General features: G+C 39.9%; 1 pseudogene across 1 annotated transcript in view; it reads left to right on the forward strand.

Annotated features, from left to right (window-relative positions):
- Positions 1-12,575: 12,575 nt before the first annotated feature.
- LOC308439276 (cytochrome P450 3A1-like) overlaps positions 12,576-27,852 on the forward strand; it is a 31,809-nt pseudogene continuing 16,532 nt past the window's right edge. Inside the window, exons 1-6 of the transcript in view lie at positions 12,576-12,671; positions 12,750-12,838; positions 13,136-13,262; positions 19,031-19,100; positions 22,571-22,730; positions 24,685-24,903. The product of the transcript in view is annotated as a cytochrome P450 3A1-like (transcript). The remainder of the gene's footprint in view (positions 12,672-12,749; positions 12,839-13,135; positions 13,263-19,030; positions 19,101-22,570; positions 22,731-24,684; positions 24,904-27,852) is intronic.

Raw genomic sequence — 27,852 nt, forward strand, 5'->3', positions numbered from 1 at the left:
CCCTAGTAGGGCTGCTTCTGCTTGTGCCTTTTGGTCTCTGGGCCTTTAATAGGTTAACCAGCTTTATTAAAAAGCAAATACATAAGTTAACAGAAAGACCAATTCAGATACATTATTCTAAGCTAGCTATGCAAGATCAATTAAATTTAGAAGAAGAAGATATAGGCATAGATCTCTCACCAACCATCTCTGCCCAACACAAAAGATGAGAATTTGTCTCATTGACCAAAAAATAGTGTCCATGTACATATTGTGGCCAGCAGCCCCAATCGAGAGACCCAGCAAAGGGCTGTCCAAAAATAGCCTCTTCTCAGATAACCTCTCCATAAATGAAAAAGTGGTTAACCAATGATGGGCAACTTCCTGAGCCTGTGCCCATCTAAGAAAGGGACTCTGGTGACTGTCAGAGATTTCCAGAAATAGGTAGGAGTGATGGAGATCCTCTGTTCGATCCTAAGATGGGTGCCACTTAAAACTCCACATTGAGGCTCCAATATTGCAACTGCTCTGCTCAGACCCACCGTCTGCTAAATAGAGAAAAAAGGGAGAGATGTTGAGAGCCATTTGTTATAAAATATATTGAGGTCTAGATTAACAGGTTACTTCATCTTCTGTAATTCAGCTTGTATAGAAAATTACCAGGCTATTCAGACCACCTGCATGGATCTTGCAATCAGGTTGCTAAGTAACATATTCTGCTCTGTTCTTCCTATGAAACTTTTCACTCAGCCAACCAACATCCTGGCACATGGAACAATGAGTATTGTGAAAAATTCTTTATCTGGAAAGTCCCTTAGCCTCTAACCCATGCCTTACTTCCTTTGTCAACCTGTATAAAACTAGCATGTGAAAAATAAAAATTTGTCACCTTGACTTTCTTCTGACTTTCTGTTGGTTCTTTGCATCTCTTCTCTCCCATTTGCTCCTAGATGATCCCAGGTTCTCGTTGACTGTCCTCCAGGTTGGGCTATTCAGCCCCTTGCCTTGAGCTTCAAGTGTATCCTTCCATTCATCACCAGGCCAGGAAATCTGCCAGCAGATCCTGACTTGACTCTGCCTGACAGGCAGGCTGTCACAGAAGCAGACAAAATGGCTCTTATTGTGTGATTTTATCTTTTTTAAGAGTCATTTTCATGTGTGTGTGTGAAAGGGGGGAGGAATTTCTTCAGAGGCCAGAAAATGGTGTTTGATGCCCCGTTACTGTTGTTAAAAGTAGCTGTGATTTACATGATATGGATGCTGGGAGCCCAATGTAGGTCTTCTATATGGTTACCAGGTGCTCTTTTGTGCCATGTCATCTCTCTAGCTCCCTTCTGTTCTTTAAAGGATTATTTTCTCAGAGCTGGGTGATGGTAGTGATAATTTTTATCCAAGCACTCAAGAGGCAGAGATAGGTAGATCTCTAATTGTTCCTGGCCAGCCTGGTCTACACAATGTGTTCTAGGAAGCCAGTGAAACTTAGTGTCACAAAAAGAAAAGAGTAAAAAAGGAAGTATTTATTTCATATTTACTTATGTGTGAGTATATATGTATATGTGCTGTGGAGACTAGAAAACCACCTGTGTGAATTCACTCTTTTGTTCCATCACCTAGATGCTTGGAATTGAACTCAGATGATCAGGTTTTGAGACAGGTGACTTTGTTCTCTGAACCAACTTGAGAGCCTTAACGTTTTCTTTCATTGTTAATATGACAGCTGATGTCCACATTCTGTTGTGTGCTAGGCATTTTAATCCAGGTTGTCATGGAGTATCCTCTTGTGCTCACTGTCACTGGGTTGTTTTTTGGTTGTTTTGTTGTTGTTGTTGTTGTTTGATTGTTTTGTATTGGTTTTTGCTACTATTTAGCTTAGAATTCTTTTTCTTTGTGGTAATTCTCACAAGAAAGGCATATATAGTTCCCTTGTTAGTCTCCAATTTGAGATTGATTTGGAGGAAACTATAAATGTCCAGGGTGTCAACATTACAAAATCTTTGGGTTGATATTGCTTTGGGAGATCTTTTGACTTTTATTCTAAAAAAATCCAGTAAAAATTATTTTGGGCATGTCTATTCCTTAGCTCTGGCTCTCCACTTCTGTAACATGGGGATTAGATATTTAAGAGAAAAACTTTATGTGTGTGAGAATCTAGCTAGTATGTGTATCTGTGCACCATGTATTTGCCTAGTTGGCTGTGGTGGCCATAATATGGGGACAAAAACCATGGAACTGGAATAAAGACTCTTTTGAGCCACCATATGGGTGCTGAGAATTGAATACAGGTTCTATACAAGAGCAGCCAATGCTTTAAACTTCTGATCCAATGTTTCAGCTTCAACATGGGGATAAGAATAGCCTATTTATCTATGGTATTTGTTATGAGGACCACAAAAAGAGTATAAAAGCAGTTATTTACAAAGCAGTGAAATGTTGTATGCATGTTAATGACTAGTAAATCTCAGGACAATATCTCTTGGAAGTATTAGAAAGTGAGCATCTTGAAAAATGCTTGCCCATTTCCTTTGCTATAAAATCAGCAGCATGGTTTATTCTTTAGATAAAAATAAGCAGCATGGAATTTCTGCTTCACTATCCCCAGCCCTCATTGTCAGCTTGTTGGTCCCCCTTACTTTACCCCTGCTTAGATGGATGAGTGTCGGGTGTTTTCTACCCATTATGAAGCATCCTGATTGAAATGAGGCACTGGTTCTCAGACCAATCCTGTTTGGCATCTGGCAAGAGTGAGCCTCTTAAAGGTAAAAACCTTGACATATACAACATAACCTCCATAATTAAGCCTCAAGAAACACTGAGGAAGAGAGGCAGTAAGATTTTAAGAATCAGAGGACTTGTAAATCTGTAGTCAGATGGTGTCTCCCAAAAATTGCAGGACATGTCAACAATCTAAACAATAATGACATCTCAAATATGCATGGTAAAGTGGATGGGGGAAATCTCTCAATACCCCTCCCCTAGATGAAGAACTATAGTCAATTAATGACACTTTAGAGAGAGAGACTCAAGCTTCCCTAGGGATGAGTTCCTTAATTGACTCTCAGCATCAAGTATTTAGCCCTGAAAACATACATACAAGCTGAGTTTTCCATATGGTGTAGTTCTATTAAGTACTCCTTATGAGTAAAACCTGAGACATCAGGCCTTCATACTGTGTGTTCTCATGATTCCAGAGAATGTCCAAGGGTCTTCTGGGACTCTTTTTGCCATATTAAATCCCAATAAAATATTTTTATATATGTATATTTTACAGTATGTTTATAGGCCTTTGCATATATGCCAGTTTCGGTATCTGTGCAGGGGCGTATGCATGCATTTGTGTGTGCAAATGGAAGTCATATATGTACATTTATAGTGTGTATTTATGCATTTTCATGTGTGAATGACCATAAGGGTGTACTGTTGCATATGCATGTATATATGAGTGTATGTGGAGTTCAGAGTTTGACACTTGGTGTCTTTGTGATTGCTCTTTACTTTGAGACAGCCTCTTGCTTTGACCCAGATTTCTCTGACTTGCCTGGTTTAGCTAGCCATCTTGCTGTTGGGGTCCCTTGTCTCTAACTCTTGCAAGTTTGTTTTATTAACTCCTGCCAGGCCTTTAAACGGATCCTGAGGACACAGCTTCTGGTTGTCACAGGGTCCTTTTCCCACTGGAAGTATTGCCAGAGATCCAATTGTCAACACCCTCCCCCCTATTTATTTATTTTTAAGTGAGAGTCTGTGTATGCCACAGCATGCATGAGTAGGTCAGAGGACAGTTTGTGGGAGTCAGTTTTCTCTTCCAAACATCTTGATCCTAGGGATGGAACTCAGGTTACCAGACTTGGTGGTAAGTGCCTTTTCATTCAGAGCCATACCCCCAGTCCAAGTGTCCATTTATTGAAATTCACCTTGAGTAAAGTGCCCAGATCTCACTCCATATTGATACTGAGGACATAGTGCTCTGACCTTGTGAGTGATAAAGGAAGACTTGTTTCTTGCTCAATGTAGTCTAGAAAGGCATTGCTGTAGTTATTTGGAGAAAATCTTGATGGAGTTTTGATCTTCTAAAACACGAACCTCTATGCAATAGATGAAAATTCTTATTTCAAGCCTGAAAGAGACATTGTGCCAAGCATGCCACTTCTGTTTCATCCTCTACCTCAAACCCTGCACCCACCTCAATGTTGATGCCTAGAAAGAACCAGATTGCCATCTATAACCTCCTTTTTATGGAAAGCATGATGGTTGCAAGAAAGACATCCACATGCCCAAGAATCCTGAGCTGGCAGACAAGAATGTGCCTAACTTTTACATAATAAAAGCCAAGGCCATGCACTCTCTTAAAACTAGAACTTATGAGAAGGAGCTAGAGTTACAGATGAATGTGAAATGCTGGATATCAGTACTGGAGATGGAGCTTGGACCCTTTTCAAGATCAATTGTTGAGCCAACATCAAGACCTAACAACAAATTTAGCTTATGGTTTGTGTGTGTGTGTGTGTGTGTGTGTGTGTGTGTGTGTGTGTGTGTGTGTGTGTCCGTGTAGGATGAGAATAAGAATGAAGGCTTTACACATGCTAGGCAAACTGCTTTACTACTGAAAAGAACCCACTGCCATTTCTCTTCTTTTAAAGGTAGCAAGCATCTTGTGCCAGAGTCTGAGGAGCAGGTGAAAGTATCTGAGACAGGATGATTGTTGTCAATCACCTTAGATACTGAACTATATAATGCATTTTAATTTTTTTCTTTTTCTTTTAAAGGGATCGTTTGTGACTAACCTGCTTTGATACCTGGCCCAACGCCAGTCCCCCAGACAGACATTCACAAGTTCACACAAAGAAAGCAAGTGGCAGAGCTTGTGCTGCTGTCCATTCGGGGCTTTTGTTTCCTACAGGATCTGTGTTTACCTTGCACAGTCTTTTAAAAACAAATCTGTTTATTGTAATCATCATTGTCATCATCATCATCATCATCATCATCATCAGTGTATTGTGGTATTTGTGTGTTGTCAGTGTACATGTCTGTGTCTGTGAGTTGGTATGCAGAGGCCACAAGAAAGTGTCACATGTCCTGTTCTCTCATTCTTTCCTTTCCACCAACCTACTCTAATCTTGATGCATCAAACATTATGAATAAGAACTTCTCTGTGTCAGAGACAATAAACCTGACTTTATGGGATTTGAGTGGTTTGGTGCTCTGGCTATAGAAGGGTCAGTACATACAGGACAATAATGCTATTTCTCCTTTCAGGGTTTATGGAAATTTGACATGAAATGCTATAAAAAGTATGGAAAATTGTGTGAGTATTCTGGAAAGTTCTGTTGAATTGACTGTTTTTTGGAGGATGCACTCCATTCATGTAAAGATGATGCCAGCCTGAATTGTAGCCATGTATAAAAGTGATAACACATGTCAATAAGTACCAGGGATCAAATATCTATTTGAAATGAAAACATTGCATACTGTGGATTTTTGATAGGCTTTGATGTGTCATGGACATAAATTTTTTTCCTTACATTTATTCATTCATTCATTCATTCATTCACTTTACAACCTGGTCACTACCCCACCCTTATGCTCTTCACACAATCTCCCCCTTCCCCATCCTCTGAGAGTTTGGGGCCACTGATTATCCCCCTCCCATACCTAGTGTTTTATCCAGTGTCCTCATTTATTTTCTCTGAAACTTCCTTTTCCTGATACATAAGGCATGGCTTCAAGTCCCTCTGTTCTGCTCTTGCAAATGTCTTGTACCATCTTCTTGCCATCTGTGTCATTTCTCTATAAATGCCCTATTTTTTCACTTCATTGTTGACTTAGTATGTCATTTGACAGCAGGGATGGGATGACATAGCTTAGCATTTTAAAAAAGCATTCCTCTGTGCAAGTACACACGTCATTGTTATTAATATTTCATTTCAAAGCAAGTTATTTTATATTATTTTCCTGGCAGGTGGACATGTGCCCTGGTGCCTATATGTAATTCAAAGGATAACTTGTGGGAGTTAGTTCTCTACTTCAAGGGCATTGAACTCACGTCATCAGCCTTCATCTGTTTTGCAATCTCCTTGGCCCTTGCTAAAATTTTTGATAAAAGTGTATATGGTTGTGTTTTGTCTAATTGAACTGACTTTGGAGATCCAATGTATTTAGAAGTCACAGTGTTCTTCCTTGGATCTATGTCCTCAATATTCTTTACATATGGTGGCTGGGCCAGCAGCAACAACTGTTTTCTGTCACTGATGCTGGGGTTTTGGATACAGCCTTGGCATAGGTGTCACCTTTATGCTTTGAGACACAAATGTAGGAGGAGACTTGTGCTCTTCTTGCATCTTTATTTCTTTTATCTACTCTTAGGAACCACATCCCTGAGCACAGGATCTGTTGACTTCACCCAGGATATGAGACCATGTCATTCAAGACTAACAGCAGGTTCTGCTGTTTGTTTCTTGGCCCCGATAAATTTTTCCTACAATATTAGTGCTTGTCAGAACTTGATAGTACTTTTTCAACTTTTCACTGATGTAATATATGATTTATTCATTTGGGTTGTGCAATTTTTAATCCCAATCTGAGGCTTCTACTACACCTTTAATCATTCGGTTCCCAGATGAAAGACATGCAACTTTGATTATTTACAATAAATAATCCTTAAATAGCTCAAGAGCTGGGCAGATATCTACCCTCTATTCTTTAAGAATCTACTTTCTTATTGATAATCCTGAGTCCATCTATGTCCATCTGAGCCACTCCTGACTCTAGCTGGGTAACCCTCAGAGCCATGTTTTTTTGACTCGTGACCCAGGGCATCTGTCTCTTCCTTTTGCTCTTCTCCTTCTCTTCCTTCTATTCTCTCCCCAACTCCGAGGTCAGAAATACCAAGCACTGCCTATCTTTAATCTGCCCATTTATAGGATGCAGGCATCTTTATTTACCATTCAGAAATGACTTAAGAGGGGCAATATCACATAGTGTCACTAAGGTCTATATGTGGTCTCGTCTCTGGGGCAACTAGGTCTTTGGTTCTCATGCTTAATGTTACAATACAGAGAAAAAAGACCAAACCTGAACATATTTGTCCATTTATTTATATATTTGTTGAACAGAATCTCTTTATGTAGCCCTAGCTGTCCTAGAGCTCACTATGTAGACCAGGCTTGCCTTGAACTGAGAGATACAGCTGATTCTGCCTTCCAAGTGCTGGAATTAAAGACATATGTCATCATGCCTGGCCCTAACATCATTTTTATATGAAACATTTTGCTTTTATTATCATATCAGTTCTGTGTGTCTGTGTGTGTAACAATAACATTAATATGACTTATTTACAGAAGCGTGGTTGAGTGAGAGGTTCTTTACAGGACCATGAGCTACTTACCAGTGGCTCGCCACTGAAGAAGGTATCTTACCATCTTCCAGTGACTCTTTTCCTTTGATTCTTTATTACACTTATGCTTTTATCAGAGAGGAGCATGGGTCCTGTGGAGCACTGTAAAGGTCAGGTGGCAGCTTATGCCAGTCAGTTCTCTCTTTCCACAACATAGATCCCAGGCAATGAGCTGACATCATCAGATGCCTTTACCTTTGGGCTTATTTGAATTCTTCTTCAAGAAACTAGCTGTGTGCAAATCTCCAGGCAGGGTCAGGATCTTATACTTCCTGCTGGAATGCTGACAGTCATGCACAGGGCATGTGATGGATTCCCAGCTGCAGTGCATTCAGAAGTCAAGAAGAGAGTCTGTGCAGCCTCCCCTCTCCTTCCTGGTTCTCATGTTCTTTCTGCCCTGTCTTCCAGATTACCCAAGTCTTGGAGAAGTAGATATAGGCAATTCAGTTAAATTCTGTGTTTTCATCTCAAAGCATCAAACCAAAATCTGGTCTCCTCTAGGCAGGCATTCTACAACTTACCTACATCCCAAAACAAGATGTTGACCTATCCTATTATTCTTAAGATTAAATTATTGGTTTCATTTTCAAGTTAGGAGTTCTCGCTGCATATCCCTGGTTGCCCTGGACTCACATTGTAGACATGGATATCCTCAAACTCCCAGAGATCTGCCTGCCTCTGACTCCTGAGTGTGGGAATTAATAGGCATCTGCCACTACTACCTGACTTGATTAGATTTTTTTAATTTAAATTTTTATTTAAGAATTTCTTTTTACTTTAATATATTTATATTAATATTTTAAGGATTTAATTATTAATAATTACTTTGATATTTTAACATCTATTTTATTTTTTTGATTATGTATACATACATGTAGGTGAGTATCTCTGCACTTGATTGCAGATGGTCATGGAGACCAGAGGTATTGGATATCCCTGGAGCTGGTGTTACAGGTGGTTCTAAGCCACCCAATGTAGGTATTAGGAACCAAACTTAGGTCCTCTGCAAGAGCAATATGTGCTCTTAAAGTGGAGCCATCTGTCCAGATTCTTGCAATATTTTAAATATTCAAAACCATAGAAAATGGTATAGGCAATTCTCACATAAACTCATCTAGACTTAGAAAATTTCCACTTGTTATTTCTAAGTGTGATGTCTTTCAGGGTTGTTTTGTCTTTCAGTGACTCATTGTGTGTTGAATGATGTTACCTGTTATTTTGCAAAGACTCCACTGTGCCTCTGGTCAGAATCCCTAAGCTGAACTTCAGAGTGAGGGTCCTGCAGCATTAGGATCAAAGTCTGGGTGTGGGTGTCACTTAAGAATCTCGTTCATCATCTGTCTTCCCCGCACAAGGTGTTTGATGGTCCAATGCCTCTGTTTGCCATCACAGACACAGAGATAATTAATAATGTCCTAGTGAAGGCATGCTACTTTGTCTTCACAACCAGAAGGTAGGCCACATTGTTTTTTCATTAATTAATTTATTTATTAGCTGTACATTCCAACTGCAAACTCCCTCCTTTCCTCTAATTCTTCATCCACCTCCCATGTCTAATTTCTTTCTTCTTCTGAGTGAAATTCATGCTTTCTTCCATGGCCCCAGTTTATTAATAAGTTTCTTTGAGTCTGTGGATTGTAGCATGGTAATCCTGTACTTTATGGCTTATATTTACTTATAAATGAGCACATACTATGTGTCTTTCTAGTTCTGGATTACCACAGGATGGTATTTTCTAGCTCCATCTATGTTCCTGAATGTCATGTCTTTGTTTTTAATAGCTGAATTGTGTATATGTCTCAATTTCCCTATCCATTCTTCAGTTGAAATACATCTAGATTTATTCTAGTTTCTGGCTATTACAAAGTTAGTATGACCAAATGTCCCTGTGGTATAGTGGGGCATCTTTTGGGGCATATTAACAGGAATAGTATAGCTGTGGTTTGAATGAATTTGATACATTCTCAATTTTCTGAGAAAACACAAAATTGATCTCCAGAGTCCTTATAAAGGTTTGCACTCCCATCTACAATGAGGAAATGTTCCCCTTGCTCCACATCCCTGCCAGCACGTGATGTTATTGAGTGTTTGATCTTAACTATTCTGATGGATGTAAAATTGACTCAGAGTCCTTTTACATTTCCCTGGTGACATTGAGCATTTCTTTTAAGTGTCGAGGATTCTCTCTTTAGCTCTGATTTAGAGTCATTTTGATATTTTATTTATAGATATATATGTGTGTGTATTTATTTGAGTGAAAGCAGCCGTGTAAGTTCCTCTGGGGGCTGGAAGAGAGCATGAGATGCTCTGCAGGTGATGCTCCAGGCAGCTGTGAGTTGCCTGACATCAGTGCTGGGAATTGAAGTTGGCTTCTCCACCTAGGCATCCCTCACTGTTAAGCCATCTTTCCAGCCTCCCCTTTTCATAATTCAAACCTTTATATTTTACTTAAAGAATTTAAAATAATGAAATAAGTGTAGATTCACAGTGACTTCCATAGTGATGCACAAGTAGGGTATAGGTATTAATTTTGCTAATAGTAATGGCTGGAGTCATAGATGAACACTTATACAGGGTGTCTCTATATTTCTGTTTCATGGGTCCTTTTCATGTATGTGTAGTGTGGTACAATTTATCACACTAGATTGGTGTGGTGTTGAATGCCCAGAATACAGAGCAGCCCCTTGATCATGCAGTTTCTTCTTGTTGGCCCATTAGCTAGTATGTAAGGCCTGACTTCACCTTTTGTATCTATTTTCGTTCCCATGCATTGGGAGGTCAGCTGTCAAGTCTGATGACTATCTATGTGGTTTTGGTTTTTGAGATTTACTGTAATTTATATGGCTTTATTTACATTTATTTTTGTTCAAGAGATATACTTATTTTAATGTCTACTCTGTCTTTCTGTCTCTCTGTCTCCCTGTCTCTGTCTCTCCTTTCTGTGTTCTGTGTTTCTCTCTCTCTGTCTCTCTCTGTCTGTCTCTCTGTCTCTCTCTCTCTCTCTCTCTCTCTCTCTCTCTCTCTCTCTCTCTCTCTCTCTCTCTCTCATACCCTGGCTATCAGAAAAAACCTATAGTTTCTCCCTTCCTCCATATTTGCTATGGGGATCAGACCTAGGTTGTTGAGTTTGACAGAAAGTGCTGTTTCCTACTGAGCCATCTCACTAAACTTTTGAATATTTGGTTAAGTTAGCTACTGACCTTGTTTGTAGCTGTTCTTTATGAAGTGGAAGCCAGTTTCATTTTTTTGTGAATAATATAAGGGTAATAATATGTTTAAAGACTCAACAGTAGCATAGAATATAAATATAGAACATGGAAGAAAGTTCCCATCAGAGAAATAGAATTATATTTTTCTTTTAACTGTGTAAAATTTAAGACAAAACAATTCCTATATCATTACTTCCAAACAAAAAACAAACAAACAAACCCCTAAAACAAACAAACTAGGGAGCAGAGAAAAGCTCAGAAATGTTGGTTGCCTACATTCACATTCATCCAGTTCCTCTGGCCTTAAATGTATGAAACACACATATGTTTGCATAAACACACACACACACACTCAAACAAATATACATACATAATATAGTAAAATAATCCTTTATTTATTTTTTATTTGTTACTTTATTAATTTACATTTCAAATAATATCCCCCTTCCTGGTTACCCCCTCTACAAGCCCCCATTTGATATCCAGTTTCCCCTGTCCCCTTGTCTCTGTGAAAGTGCTCTTCCACCCATTCACTGACTCCTATCCCACTGCCCTAGCATCCCCCTATGGACCTCATCAAGCCTCCACTGAACCAAGGGCCTCCTCTCTCAGTGATGTCAAATAAGGCCACCCTCCACTACTTATATATTTGGAGTCATAGCTCTCTCATGTATACTCTTTGGTTGGTGGTTTAGTCCCTGTAAACTCTGGATGGTCCAGATAGTTCATACAGTTCTTCGTATGAGGTTGTAATCACCCTCAGATCCTTCAGTCCTTCCCATAGCTCTTTCATTAGGATCCCAGTCACATTCCAGTGGTCAGGTGCTAGTACAATCTTTCAGGGAACAGCCAGGCCAGACTTCTGAAAGCAAGCACTTCCTGATATCCACAATAATGTAGGGGTTTGGTGTCTGTAGATAGGATGGGGGCAGTCTTTGGATGGTCTTTCGTTCAGGCACAGTTCAATTTTTTTCCTGTCTTTCCTATAGACTGGAACATTTCTGGGTTAAAATTTTGAGGTATGTGGCTGGCCCCATCAGTCAACTGGGAGCCATGTCTATCTATTGGAAGTAGTTTTTAGAAACCCAAATATCAAATCCTTTAGATGTCCCAGGCCTATAAAGATAGGTTGATCACTGGGTAAAGAACCTGAGTTTCCATACCCAGCATCCAAAAATTCATGGCAAAGCAGCATTTATGTGTGACTCCAGAGCTACATGTGGAAACAGGTAGATTCCAGGGGCTTGTTTGCTTGTGACTCTACCAAACCAAAGCCTTCTAGATTCATGGTGAGACCTTACCTCAAAAAATGCAATAGAGAGTTATAAAGAAAGATGCCTGGCCTCTGTTCTCCACATGAGCACACATGAATATGTGAACCAGGAACACATACACATAAATAGACATAAAGAGACAGACACACACACACCCACACACATGGGGGGACAGAGAAAGACTTACACTGAGGGACAAACAGACAGACAGACAGACACACACACACACACACACACACACACACACACACACACACCATATGAAGACATCCTTTTCACATTGCTCATGTTGAAATACAAAGCTGGAGGACTTGTCTGATGCAAAGTTAACTTTCTATCTGTCTCCAAAGTCAAATGTCATCTGCATAGCTGTGGAGATTGATTAAGCCTTGTTCTTATCTTCTCTCCAACCCATGGACCTAAATTTGCAACTGCAGAGAAAGTTACATTTAAAAGGATCCTATAATATAAAGAGATAGAACCATAATAGGCAACTGAGCAAGCATCTGATTTCTCAGAGGCTGTACAGCATGTTTAGCTTCTTTAAATTTTATCTTATTTATTTTTATTAGTTTTTCATCTGGCATGAGGTTTGTCCCATAGTAAACAATCAGTAATTAATTGGTATACAGTAATATCTGCTTAGAACTTTTGCAAACAGGAAGAGATCTGGACTTACAGAGAGCCATTTTTTTATTTTATTTTTAGAATATTGGCCCAGTGGAGATGATGAGCAAAGCCATCGAATTATCTAAGTATGAGGAGTGGAAGAGATACCAAGCCTTGCTGTCCCCCACATTCATCAGTGGAAAGCTCAAGGAGGTGAGTGAAAGTCTTTTAACTGTGACCTGTGTGAATGGAGTTAACATCCTAGCTGTGATGCTTTTGTGTTTTGTTTAGATGTTCCCCATCATTGAACAGTATGGAGACATTTGGGTAAAATTGTTAAGGCAAGAGGCAGAGAAAGACAAGCCTGTCCCTATGAAAGAGTGAGTGCTGGTCCATCAGTGAGGTTCTGGAAGAGGAAGTGCATGTGAGGTGCAACTCACATGGTCCAGCTGATTGTCCTTGCCCCTTTAGAGACTAGATGATATTAAATATAGTTTTTAAAGAAGAAATGTGACAGTAAGAAGTTTTCAGGTGAAGAGAATGGGTAGGCAGGGAAGGGCTTGATCCATACTCCTGGATGGGGCTTTCCCTTTTTCCCGAGAATACAAATGCTTTCCCACTCCTGTATGCATGTGTTAAATTCTCACTCCTTTTTCTCAAATATTTGGTGCCTACAGCAATGATCTGATCAGCAGCACATCATTTGGAGTGTACGTTGATTCCCTCAACAACCTGAAGGATCCTTTTGTGGAGAAAACCAGGAAGCTGTTAAGATTTTATATTTTTAATCCATTGTTCTTGTCAGTAGGTGAATGGACAGTTTCTTCTGCCTCGTGCTCCATTGTTCTTATCTGTGGTCATGGTTATTCATTTTTCCTTTTTCTTCCTCAGTTCCTCCAAATGAACCTCTATAGTGGTGTGTAGTTAACCTGCCATGTAATTCATCCCCTAAAGACACAGTTCATCACTTTCAGTGCATTCAAAGACAGGTATTTTGTTATGTCTGTTTTTGAACTGAATTTTTCTTTGAGACAGAGTCTCACCATTTGCACTAGCTGGCCCAAAAAATTGTTGTGTATACCAGGGTGGTCTTGAACTCACAATGATCCCTATACCTCTGCATCCTGAGGGCTGGGATTAGAGTGTGCAGTTCTGGTTATATTTTTTAATTCTTTCATTTGTATGAATACAAATTTGGCCCTGTATAAGTCCAGAATTTTCAATGGTTGCAAGATCATACAGGTACACCATCTGTCTTGATTATACCCACCCCTAACTCTTACTAACTACATCACTTAAACACTGAGACACATCTTTCTCCCAATTTCCTGTTCCTTTCTTTGTGTCGGTACCTATTTAAGTCTATTTGGTGCTACTTGTTAGGATGCTGACCAATGTTATTTGCTTGATATCATGCAGGCAGTCAGTTCAAGAGAAGGTCATGCCATGTCCAAGGTATGGCATTTCACACTCCCCATTCTTGGCTCTGACTTTATTACCACATCCTCTTTTATTGTGTCTCTTGAGCCTTGCTCAGTGGAAGTGCTGATATAGTTGCTCCATTTAGGGCTCAGCACTCAATTGGGATCAGCATTGACTGAAGGCCCACCTGGCTCATCACCAATATCAATTATAAAGTACTTTGTTCTAGCCATATTGTAATTTTCAAGCAACCTTGACCTAAGCAAGCACCGGTTCACTTCCTCTATACTGGCTTATACTGGGCATTTTACATCAATGGGAGAATAGATTCCTGTTCTCTGTGACAGGCCTCTTTCATTTAGCACAATATCAATGAAGAAAGTGTCACTGTGTCCTGTATCTATGAGCAATCTATGTTCCCTATCTACTGATGAACATGGAAGTTAGTCTTACATGCTTGTCATGTATTTCACTGCTATGAGCCATTGTATACAAGATTTTATTTAAATATTTATTTTTATGTTTTGAGGGTTTGTAAGTGGATATAAAGGCACATGATTGGACAGTAAAGAGTGGGGTGGGAACAAAGTTTCTGGTAAAGTAGAAGAGGAGAAATCAGGAGATTCACAACGGAAGCAGCAGAGGAGGATGGTTCAGATGAAGGTGAATTAGATCGGTTTTATCTTGTCTAGGTAGGCGGTTTATATCCTTTATTAATTGGCAGTGAATTTATTGTTTGGATGTATTGTGAATTGAAAATTTAACATATAGATCTGTTTGATAAGTTATTGATTGCTGAGTTGTTATTTTACTGGGCTGTGGAGAACACTGTGTGATAGCAATGGCTGAGAGGCAGGTGGAGCATGCAGTTCCAGCTCTGTTGCCCACATGAATGGACACAAGGGGCCCATGGAATGAGATTTGTGGATACCAGGCTTGGTAACTAACCTCCTAGAGGACTGTGTAGGACTGAGTGTCCAGCTCCACACTGGAGCGGCTCCATGGGAGTGAGACTGCAGGACTGGTACCAACAAAAACATTTTTTTAATTTTTATCACAATAAGGATTATATTCAGAATTAGCATTGCTGAGTTATAAAAGGAACCATGTTTTTAAGCCATTAAAGAACTGAGCATACATTGTCTATGATAGCTTTAGCATTTTATATGTCTGCCAAAAATAAGGGAGAGTTCCAGGTTCTCCATGTTCTGCCCAACATTTGAACCTCCCATGACTTTGATCATTGCCACTTAGTGGATGTGCTATGGTCTAGACCTGTGGTTTTGATTAGCACTTTCCAAATCCTAATGCAATTATAAATTAAAGTGAGATGTTTTAATGTCTGCTTTTAAACCTGATGCCCCCACTCCTGCCCCATCTCTTTTGGGTTTTCAGGTAGGAGTTTCTTTGTATATCTTCAGGTGTCCTGTCATAGTTTAGACCAGTCTGGTCTTGAACTTTCAGAGATCAATCTGTCCCAGCCTCTTGAGTGCAGGGATTAAAGATGTACACAACCATGCCCGGCTAGATCTTCTCATACAGAGCTGAATTGATTTAATACTTTTATAAAATTTATTTTTATTTTCAGTGTATGTCTTTTGTCTGCCTATGTGTGTACCACATGCATGCAGTGCCTGCAGAGGCCATAAGAGGGTCTTGAATAACTTGGAACTGGAGTTACAGATGGTTGAGAGAAATCATGTGGATAGTGGAAATTAAAACTGCATTCTCTGAAAGAGCAGTCAGTGGTAACTGCTGAGGTATCTCTCCAGCCCATAAGGTATTTTTAATATATTCTGAGTACAATTATTAACTGTGGTGCTTATTTTGAGTTTTAATACTTTCCCTATCAATTATATTTCCATATACAACTCATGTGTCTTTTTGCCTACATTCCATGCTTGTCACCTAATATTATTCTATGTATCTCCTTTTTAAGTGTTGCATGATATCATATACTTGTTTATATTTTACATATATTCTTATATGCTACAATCTGGAAATGAAGTGATGGGAAGTATCTGATTCTCTTTCTGATTTTGGGTTGCCTGTTGTTAAGTTTGGTTTTTTGTGCAATTATTTTTTTGTTTCTTTTTTGTTGATTATTTTACTTATTTACACAGGAAATGCTCTCCCTCTTCCAGATTTCTCCTCCACAACCCTCCTATCTCACCCGTCTTTCTCCATGTTTCTAGGAGGGTGCTCTCCCACCACCTATCCATTCTTGCCTCACCACCCTAACATTCCCCTACCCTAGGGCATTGGGCCTCCACAAAACCAAGGGCCTCTCCTCCCACTGATGCCAGATAAGGCAATCCTCTGCTAAATATGCAGCTAGAGCCATGGGTCCTCCATGTGTACCCTTAGATTTGTGATTTAGTCCCTGCAAACTCTGGGGAGTTTGGTTGATTAATAATGTTGTTCTTTCTATAAGTTGAAAACTCCTTTAGCTCCTTCAGTCCTTCCCCTAACTCCCTTTGTAGTCCCTGTGCTCAGTCTGATGGATGGCATCCAACATCAGCCTCTGTATTGTCAGGCTCTAGTGGAGTCTCTCAGGAAATATCTATCCAGGCTTTTGTCAGCAAGTGCTTCTTGGCATTAGAAACAGGTTTGGTGTCTGCAAATGGAATGGGTCCCTAGGTGGAGTAGTCTCTGGATGACCTTTCCTTTCATCTCTGCTCCACTCTTTGTTCCTGCATTTCCTTTAAACAGGAGCCATTCTGGGTTAATATTTTTTTAGATGGATGGGTAGCCCTATCCCCAACTGAGGGGCCATGGCTAACCTCTGTATGTGGTTGCTACAGGTTCTCTTTCCCTTATTTTGTATTTCAGCTAAAGTCATCCAGATTGGGTCCTGGGGGCCTCTTGCTTTTCTGGTATCTGGGACTTTCTTATGGCTACCTCTAGTTCCCCATCCTCCACTGTTTTACCTCCATTCAATTTTCTGACTCTCTGTACTTCTCCTCCATCTCCTCCCATAACTATTCCATCCCCCTTTTCCTCCCCCTGTTCTCTTTCTCCCATATCCCTCCCTCCATCTACCTTTCATGATTATTTTGTTTCCCCTTCTATGTAGGACTAAAGCATCTACACTTTGGTCTTCCTTCCTCTTGAGTTTCATATGATCTATGAGCTGTATTGTGAGTATTCCAAGAATTTTTGGTTAATACCCACTTACAAGTAGGTACATACCATGTGTGTTCTTTTGTGACTGTGTTACCTCACTCAGGATGAGTTTGGGTTACCTGTTGTTGAGCTTTACTTTTTTTGAGATAGGGTTTCTCTGTGTATCCTTGGCTGTTCTTATGTGTGTGCATGCACAGAAGCATGCCTTGGTTATTGTATGTGGATATCAGAGTACAACTTACAGCAGTTGGTTCTTTCCTTCCACAAATTGGGATCCAGATGTCAAACTCAGGTTGTTAGGCTTGTTTGCAGAAACCTTTAGGTGTTTATTCATCTTAATGGCCCCTGTATTTTTTTCTGAATTCACATAAACTCCAGGAGCAGAGTTAAATTTATAAGTGATATTGCAGCTTTGGCTACTCCAATGTAAAGAAGAAGTATGGTGGTGACCCAGCATGAGCAAGGTCACTGAGAGAATAATTTCTAGTTGAGACACGGGTAACTTATTCTTGGGATTGCTTTATAAATTCTTTAAATAAAACTGTTGCTTCCATTAAAACTTTTCTGTTATTTTTCCAGTATTCTTTCCATTCCTCATCCCAATATATGAAAAGTTAAATATATGTTAACCTATAGCATTTTTCTAAAACTTTGTAGACTGAATGAAGAGAACCTGCCTGGATTCTAAGCAGAAGGTTAAACATGGTAGTTTCATGAGAGGTTCACAGTTTGATAACATGTTGGACTGTGAACATGTGAGCTGTGTGCTGCTGGCAGATAGAAAATGCTAGATTTAGAGAGAGAGAGAATATTTATATATTCTCGAGGAGAAGCTGGATTTTAAAAAATGATTGAGAATAAGCTAGAAACCAATTGTTAACAATAGGACTGCAAACTTAAATATCCTGCATAAGGACTGAAAAAAATTCACATGGCACAAGACCTGAACAAGATCAAGACTGTCAAGACTCCAGCATAGATGAGACAGAATTTCTCCAAGCCCTATGCTGAGGATCAATTGGCAGTTGATAGCTGTGGAGAAAGGGTGTGGACATGGATAGGTTTCCTATGTGGTTGGTGGACCTGACAGCTGTGCATATTTGGCCATCATTAGTTGGATTCAGTGGGCAATTAAAAAGAGGGCATGAAGTGTGGAAGAAGAAATGTTACAGGTGATATAAAAGGAATTTGATTAAGAGAACAGTGGGGTGGATATGACTATATCTGATTAGTTGCATGTATGAAACTTTACAACAACAAATAAAAATGATACATATTGAGGTTAGTCTGGTACTGCTGTGTTTTATGTTTAAAATGGTTTGCTCTCCTACAAAAATATTTTTAAAGAATAAAAGTGATTGTTTCAAATTGTATCTATAAATTAAGTATGTGTTCTAGGTAGCCCATATAAAAGACATACAATCCTGGTGTTTTATTTAGAAGCTTTAAGCCTAGATTAGGCAGCTTTTGGGGCCACTCTAATTTATATCCCAGGCATATGTCCCTTGTTACTTGCTGTTTCTCCTGGCCATACGTTCATGATCCATCTCCTCTCGCATTGGCTTCCTCTTCTTGTCTCCCTAATTTTATTCTTCTGAGACCTCTTACTTAATGCTCAATATTTTTTCTTCTCTATTTACTTCCCTTCACAGGTTTTAGTCTTTTATTGACCAGTTAAATTGGGGAGCAAGGTTTATATATCATCACTTGTTGTATGTAAGGACTTCCTCATTAGGAGTATCGTGGGACCATTATTTAGCATTTAAACAAATAGCAGCACCAGACTAACCCCAATATGTATCTTTTGTAATTTACTGTAACAGTGGTTGAGGTGGAAGTTGGATGCTTCCTGCTTTAGCAATTCCTTCTTTTGTTAATTGATTACTCAAGTAACTGGATCCACACTTGTGAATTTAAGGGAGCCAAGCTCTCAGAAAGGAGAGAGTTAAGCTTCTGCATTTCTGATCCACCTCTGACCTTACCATTATCCTTCCATTTTTGCAGCTATTTTTTTCTACTTCTAGTACCAAGTGGATTTTCTTTGGGTCATGATGAATGCTCATAATGATTCTAAAGACAAGGAGTCTCATAAAGGTAACTAAGCCCTTCATTGTCTATGGACAAAGAAGCTCTTAAGGAGTGGGTGGGCTGCTCAGAAAATATACATGGAGGCTTTTCTGGGTAGAGGAATAACTCTGTTAAGTTACTGAAAAACAGATGTGGCTATTATCTCCATGGAATTTTCTGGAAGCACATGGGCATAAGACCTCTCCTAATATGAAGGGTATCCATAATGAATGTCTCTAATTGTCTGTGTGTTACCTGGCAAGGAAGCAAGTTGTAAGCTGATTTTTAGCTAAAATGCCACCTGGGGTAGTATAATTCCATTGTTGATCCATCTATCTATCTACCTACCTACCTACCTATCTATCTATCTATCTATCTATCATAGAAGGTGGGACTACAGGATTGAGTAGAAAAAAAGTACAATACCAAAATTCTTTAATGAAAGTGGAAGATTTAGAGGTATAGGATCTCCATCTTTAATTTGGTTGAAATTTCATAGCTAGAAGAAGTTGAGAGTGGGGAACAAGAAGAACAAAGATAAGAGAAAGACTGAATATAGCCTAATTTTCAGGAACTCCAAAGACCAATTCCAATGCAACTAAATAAGGAGCCTCCATTATAAGCTTGCTTGCTTGCAATGTCTCTCACTGTCCCTGTCAGAGCAGGTCAGAGTGAGGGCCCCGAGTCTCGAGGTGCAGAGTTATTTATTATGGTTACAGCAAGCTTGGAAATTTTCCATGCAGGTTAGCAAGTAAATATTTTAAAAACTGTATTTCTGGCTAAATCTGAAGGAACTGAACAGAGTCAAAACCACCTCACAAACAGGAAGGTCAGCTTATCTATTTTCTGCAGGTTATTTTAGGTTATCTCTATGTACCTTGATCCTGCTATCATCTCCTGACTGGCTATTGCTAAAAGGAGTTGTCATAGCTCAGGTGGACTTTGTGATTTTCTTCCTGGAATTGAAGTTTAACCCCTGGTCTCACACAAAATGAAATTTCTTCTAAAATGTTCTTGGTTGGGGTTTACAATGGAACCTCCTTCCATTTACTAGATCACAGGCAATAATTGTCAAGATCACATATAATAATGGTTTAAAAGTGACATCAGGTGTTCATTTAGACTCATTATCTAAGAGATATTGGGGCCAAGTCTGGCTGCAAAGGCATATGAGTTTAGAAGCCTTTAAATCAAGAAGCTTGGAGATATGGATGAAGATGCATTTTTCATGGATGAGGAGGGAAGTCACAGCCCTGAGCCCAACAAGGAATCTTAGGACAAAGGCAAGACTAGAACAAGTAGGTACAAATTGGGCAAATGGGTTGTTGCGATGCTGTACAGGGACCAGAACAAGGTGCCTGAGGAAACATGATGCATCTAGTACTGGGATTTATGACAAATAAAGCAACCCTGCCAGTAAAAGGGAAAAATCTCCGAGGTAAAAAGTCAATGGTGATGGTTGGAGAGAAGGGCTGGCCATAGCCTAAAGACTCTGGCCCTGGGTACCTTCACTTTTAAGGGCACCAGAGAGATGTTGTACACTCAGTGGTTACTCCCTTGGATCTAAGAAAGCATTTTCACAGACCAGGAATGGAAACTCACCAATCAATTGGTGTTGGATGCAGAAATCCATTGATTAGATAGCAGAAAGCAAGTATGGAGCAGGCAGACAAAGGACAGGGTCCTAGTGTGTGACCTCAGTCCAAAGAGGGGAGCACAAGCACAGGGAGATACTCTCTGAGTCTCAGACCAAATATTAGATCTATACAGTGAGTTCCATAAAGTCACACCATGAAACAGGTCTCATGGGGAAGGTTTATTCAGGGAAGGCAGGGGAGAGGATACAGAGGCTGCCTCTGGATGGATGTGGAAGAAAAAGAATGGAGGGGGGAGGATGACCATTCTTTATCCTGTAGTCGCTGGGCTGCTTGGGCTGGCTGTGAAGGTGTCTGATTGCTAACAATTTGTTAAAATAAATTTTAATTTTAAAGATAGCCACAGGTTGTGGGCTTATAGTCCAGTTTCAGTTTAGTAGTAAGGGCTTGCGCTAATTGGGAAGAAAAATTACCAACAACATATCCACAGCATTCATGGCAGAGGATACACAACTGAAACTCTGGCTCTGTGGACTCCAATGCCATCTTCTGGTTTCCATGAACATCTGTAAAAACTCACAGACACATAGATAATTAGAATTAAAAACCATCTTAGGTTCTAGCAGAAGACTGGTGTTCAGTGTCCAGTGTTTGTTTTTAAACTCTGGGACAAGGGGCTGAGATGCACCAAAGCAGACCTGGCCTCCAGTTTCTCCCAGCATACCTCAGTCCCTACCTGGAATACCCTGCCCCCTATCCTGAATTTTCCAGACTTGGGGCCAGGATGCCATTTCCCCACAGGTTCTCCTCTACATAATCAGGCATTTTGTTCTTCCTCTCCCTTCTTCTCTTTATCCTACTCCCACCCCTTCTGTCTCTCTCTCTACATGTATGCTCTTTCTGCTTTTCTCTTCCCCCTCCCTTTTTCTCCCTTCTCATGGCAATAAACCTGCCGATGTATACTTCAATCTGGCTTTTATTGGCTCATTTTGCTTGAAAGATATAACTTATCAGACATTACTCATTTATTACCAAGAAAAAGCTGGGATGTCTGGTTTCAGACCTTGGGACAAGAAACTGAGTTATATAGTTTAAATACCAATGTAGACCTGACCTCCAGATTCTCCTAGAGTGTGGTGTGTGTCTCTAACCTTAAACTTTCCAGCCCAGGGGCTGAGCTGCCATTCTCCCAGATGCTTGTCCTGTTAATCCAGTCAGTTTAGTCTCCCACATTTCTCTCTTTCTCTGTATGCATGGGTTTTCTCTCATCTCTTCTCCTCCCCTCTGTCTCCCTTCCATTTGCAACTTCCCTGGTATCCTTCTTTGTGGCCAGTGAACTCAGGATGCCAAAGAGTTTCTTTTCAATAAATCTGTCTTTACATATATATTTTAATGTGGCTTGAATTGGCACATTTGACTGTCAGAGAAATAACTTATCACCCAGCACCTACCTCTGACACCTCACCACCTTCTATAAATTTTTATTTAGAGGATTAAATACCATTTTCTGGTCTCTATGGATACCCTCTTCCACATAGAACCCCTCCATATAGATACACAAAGAAAAATAAGCATAATTAATTAAAAATAAAATTTGCAAACTAGAAAGTCCACATCTTCAAGTTGCCCACCGGGGATGATGAGGAACAGCAGAAACCTTGGGACAATCTGAAGTGTTCTTCTCTTTCTCTGGACATGTCATGTAGATGTCACAGTGATGACAGTCTCAGGGTGACTGGATGGTATCACTATAGTCTCTCTAGGAAAACGAGAGCCTCATTTGACTTTCTCCTCATCTCCTCTGAGATGGTCCATCCTGATATGGCTTGTGATTTTTCTCCTCGATTCCTCTGTGTAAGTCCATCCTGACATGACTTACCAGAAATGTTCCCATACTTCCAGCCCTGTCCAAAATGGAGATCACAGGCCAGTCAGTTATTTTTATTTTTGCTGGCTGTGAACCCACCAGCAGCACACTTTCCTTTGTCCTGCATTCCCTGGCCACTCACCCTGACGTCCAGAAGAAACTGCAGGAGGAGATCGACAGGGCTCTGCCCAAAAGGTGAGAGGATGGTGTAGGAAGGAAAAAGAAAAACCTTAACAAAGACATTTTCCTGTCACTCAAAATGCTATGTGTACATGTGTGCATGAGACAGAGAGAGAGAGAGAGAGAGAGAGAGAGAGAGAGAGAGAGAGAGAGAGAGAGAGAAATAGAGAAGGGAAGAGTGTGGTGTGTGTATTTGCATGTATATGTGTGTTAATGTGCATGTGAGTGTGTGAGTGCATTTTGTGATTATGTATTCAAAATATGGATGAGTTTATGCATGTAAGATTGTGTGTGAGAGAGTGTGTGAGTGTGATTCTGTGAGTATGTGTGTGTGTGAGAGGGTTAGAGGACAGCTTTGGAGTTGGTCCTTCCTTTCCACTTTGTTTTACACATGGTTTCTTTGATGCTTCTGCTGCATACATCAAACAATCTGGCCCATAAATTTAGAGAATATCCAGTTGCTATGGAAACACTGGGATTACAGATCTGCGTGTGCAGGTGTGTGTGTGTGTGTGTGTGTGTGTGTGTGTGTGTGTGTGTGTGTGTGTATTTGTGTCTGTGTTACCACATCTGGGTTTTAAGTGAAATCTGAACTGAGGTTCTTATATTTATAGCAAACATGCACAACACTGAGCCATCTTTCCAATTCTGGTGATTGTTTATATCTTTGTATGTATGCATGAATTTACTAATGTACATATGTATATGAGTGCTCCTATGCATGTGGGCATGTGTGCACTAGCATGTATGGAGTTCAAAGGACAGCCTGAAGGAATTTGTTTTCTTTCTACTATACAAGTTTTAAGGGTCCAAATCAGGTCAGTTGCAGGTGTCTTTGCTCACTGATCTCTCTCAGCAGCCCTTGATAATTTGTCAGCAAAGCACAAACACTGGTTTTTCCAGCACCATTTAGGAATTATCACAAAAGGACCACAGAAGGACAAATGGGGCAGTAAGTCCTCTCATGGCAACTGAAAGTTGTTGAGACATGGGGCTGGGCCTGGTGTGTTTGCTAGATAAGAATATAGAGTACCAAATAAGTAACATGTACGCAACATGTGTGATGTTAAAGATGTACAGTTATTATTCAGTTCTCTGCATGTTTAAATGATACTTCTGGATCTGCTGTGTCCCAGCTTCTGTACACCGAGAGAGCCTAGCCATGGTGGAGTTGCATGTGTTGACTCAGCTCTGTGCTATGATTTCCCCTATCTGTTTATAATTATAGATAAAGAAGCCAAGGTATGAGCCTTAGTGTCTAAATCATGATCCAATCTCCCCCCTCTCTCTATGTACGTGGGGGGGGGGGTAATATATCTACATTGTATATTTCTGAATCACTCTCCACCATGTTTTTTAAGATGGGATATCTCAGTAAACATGGAGCGGTTTAATTTGGCTAAGCTCTTTAGCCAATGAGCACCAGGTATGCCCTGTCTCAGTCTACCTACTGCTGGGATTCTAATTGGGTGCCACTCTGTCTGACTTTATGAATGATTTGTATCTGAACTCCTGTACTCACTTTTGCATAGTAGAAACTTCACTAATTGAACATCTTCTAGGCCCCAATTGGCAGTTATTCCACTTTGTAAGGAGCTTAAAAAACAATACAGTATTTTAGAACACCTGCTTTTCTTCTACAGAATCTATTCATATTTGAGTCCCAGCATGAAAATGGCAGGTCTCAACTGCTCTAACTCTAATTACAGGAGATTTGATGCCATCTTTTGGTTTCTGTGGACACTGTACTAATGTAGTACACATGCACATGTAGAAGAAAAAAACACACCTATTCACATTAAAGAAAACAAAGGTTTAAAAACAAAGCCCCTTTCAAATGTGCTGTAACTTCTAACTAAAGGCTTTTGAGGTGCTGAGCTTAACTTTGAAGCTGCTGAGAATTCAACACTAGACACAGTTGAAAGTTAATTTAAAAATCTCAACACAAATATTCTTTTTTTCTTCCCAGGCTCCTCTCACCTATGATACTGTGATGAAGATGGAGTACCTGGATATGGTGCTGAATGAAACCCTCAGATTGTATCCAATTGCTAATAGACTTGAGAGAGCATGTAAAAAAAATATGTTGCAATCGATGGTGAATTTATCCCCAAAGGTTCAACGGTCTTATGCTCTTCACCATGACCCACAGCTCTACTCAGAGCCTGAGGAATTTGTGCCCTGAAAGGTACAAGAACCCCAGGAGAACAACCTTCTCTGTGTGGTTTTGTATTTTACTTAGCCACTGGGGTGTAGGAAAGTTGTTGAGATGCTGCTTGAGGAGGTGAAGCAAAAGGCTGTGTTCCTTTCTTGTTGCTGCTTTCTTGGGACAACAACATGCTGCCCAAGGCAGTCAAGCCTAAGTGAGAAATGGTGGGGGCTTGGATGGAGACTGTGGTTATCAAGCTCCTAGACACTCAGATACCACTGTAAACTGCATAAGCATATGTGTAGAAGTTAAATCCTGGAGAAATGTCAACTCACCAGTGGCTGCACCATCTAAGAAAAACTTCTGCCTTGTACAGCAAGCATTTATTATAAACAGATCCTTAGGGAGGTAGCATCTCATGGGCTCCTTTTCCCTCCTATGATGAAATAATGATTTGCCCAGTTTTCTGTAGATATCCACAGCTGCTGTGAGTTCGTGAGTGCAATGGGTTTTTCATGTCCAGAAGACAGTACTTCACAGCTCCTATTTCCTACCCTGGCTCTAAACTTTCTTCTGCCCCTACTTTTGTGATTTTTTCCTGAGGCTTGGAGGGGCAGAGCACTCCACCACTACTTCTCAGCACTAGGACCAGTCATGAGTTTCTGTGTTAACTGTCTCTTACTGCAAACTCAAGCTTCCCTGAAAAAGACTGATATCAGCACTAATTTGGGGGTGTAGAAGTAAATATTTAGAAGGCATTTAATAATGTGTCCACATAGCAAAACAGTACCAATACATTCTCATCTACTGCCTGTGATGTCTGCAGCCATGAGATTTTTTTTTTACTGGATATAGAATACCAGGCATTAATTTCCTTTGTAAATTGAACTTTCAATCCAATAAGAAAATGGTTGATTCTCCCTTCCCTATAACTCTACTATTACACTGATGGGAGTGATACACATTCCCCCCCCCCCAAAGACTTGCTGAACTTCCCACTTGTATGCCTAGACATTGGGAATACAATGTGCCTTCCTTTTAAGTTTAGATAGGCCTAGTCACAAGCCAATGTCTCACACCTGTATTTCTGTTTATACTGCCACAGGTTTCAGACTCAACACAGGAGGGTGTCATTCCACAAAGCAGCTAGGGAATTTGGATATGGCTTTGTGTTGTATATCTTGAGAGCTGGATTCAGAGAGTAAAGCAGCATTTTCTGGTAACACAAATAATAGAGTTGTATCTTTCTTGTCAAACTCTCGAGACCTTTGCCCAATTTGGAATAGCTGCTATCGGTGCAGGTGCTATCAAGTGGAGGTCCCACCAAGATCTGGAAAAGAAAAAACATTCTGAAGGACACCCCATAGAAGAAGCTGGCCAAAACGTAAGGAAATTGGGGTGTATTGAAAATAGTGTAAAAAGAGGTAATGGTAAAATGTTTGTGTGTGTTGGTTATGCTAAAAATTTAAAGAATCAAAGATAATTCTCAAAGGTGTTTTTAAGTCTTTGTACACAGATTAAAGATAGTCTAGTCCCTAGACTTGAGTGAGAGAGAATGGCTTTGAGAAAGCAGTCCTCCCTGCCTATCTGAGAAATGATATGACAGAAGAGAAAAAAATAAATGAACGTAATCTGTTCCAGAGCTCTCTTAGGGGCAGCAGGAGGTCAGGAAATATCCTGACTCTATGGTTCCCACTACACAAATGTCATGTTCTGGTTTGGGGTCCCTTAGGAAGAATATTGGTATCCCTTTGGCACATTCAGTTCTCTTCACTCTCTTGTGTATTGTTTGCCTATTGGCACCCAAGTATGTCCATATGTGTCAATTTGTGTCAGTGTTTTCCTTGCTTGAGAGTTACTTTGTATTTTACATTTCAAAAATGGTTAAAACATTATCTGTTGGTCATTCACCACTTATATTAGTTTTAAATTATGTCTATTTTAATACATTTTTAAAGGTTGTAATTAAGTATTTGTGGGTACTTATACATACACATATGTATATATGTAACAATAAAATAGAAAAAGAGGCTATTAATTTGAGGGGATAGGAGAAAGACTAGGAGGGGATGTAGGGAGGAAGGGAGGATGTGATACAGCTCTACTTTAATTAAAATATATTCTTTTTTGTTGAGCTTCACACAGTCTGTGAGGTGTTTCTGGGGTGTTCAGAGCTTTCTGGGATTAGTATCCCATTATCAGTGACTGCATATTATGTCTGTTCCTTTGTGACTGGGTTATCTCACTCAGGATGATATTTTCTAGATGCATGCATTTTCTTAAGAATTTTGCTAAGTCATTGTTACTGATAGCTGAGTAGTACTCCATTGTGGAAATGTACCACAATTTTTGTATCCGTTCATCTACTGAAGGACATCTGGGTTCTTTCCAGCTTCTGGCTATTATAAACAGGGCTGCTATGAACATAGTGATACATGTATCTTTGCTGTATGTTGGAGCATCTCTGGGGTAAATGCCCAGAAGTGGAATAACTGGGTCTTCAGGTAGTACTATGTCCATTTTTCTGAGGAACCGCCAAACTTATTTCCAGAGTGGTTGTATCAGTTTACAACCCCACCAGCAGTGGAGAAGTGTTCCTCTTTCTCCACATCCTCACCAGCATTTGTTGTCATCTGAGTTTTGGATCTTGGCCAATCTGACTGGTTTGAGGTGGAATCTCAGGGTTGTTTTGATTTGCATTTCCCTGATGGTTAAGGATGTTGAGCACTTCCTTAGATGTTTCTCAGCCATTTGATATTCCTCAATTGAAAAATGTTTGTTTAAGTCTGAACCCCATTTTTAATAGGGTTGTTTAATTCTCTGGTGTCTAGCTTTTTGAGTTCTTGGTATACCTTGGTTATTAGGTCTATCGGATGTGGGGTTGGTAAAGATATTTTCCCACTCTGTTGGCTACTGTTATGTTTTCTTGACAGTGTACTTAGCCTTACAGAAACTTTGCAATCTCTAAGTCTCATTTGTCAATCTTTG

The sequence above is a fragment of the Micromys minutus genome, assembly GCF_963924665.1.
Source record: "Micromys minutus genome assembly, chromosome: 29".
NCBI lineage: Eukaryota > Metazoa > Chordata > Mammalia > Rodentia > Muridae > Micromys > Micromys minutus.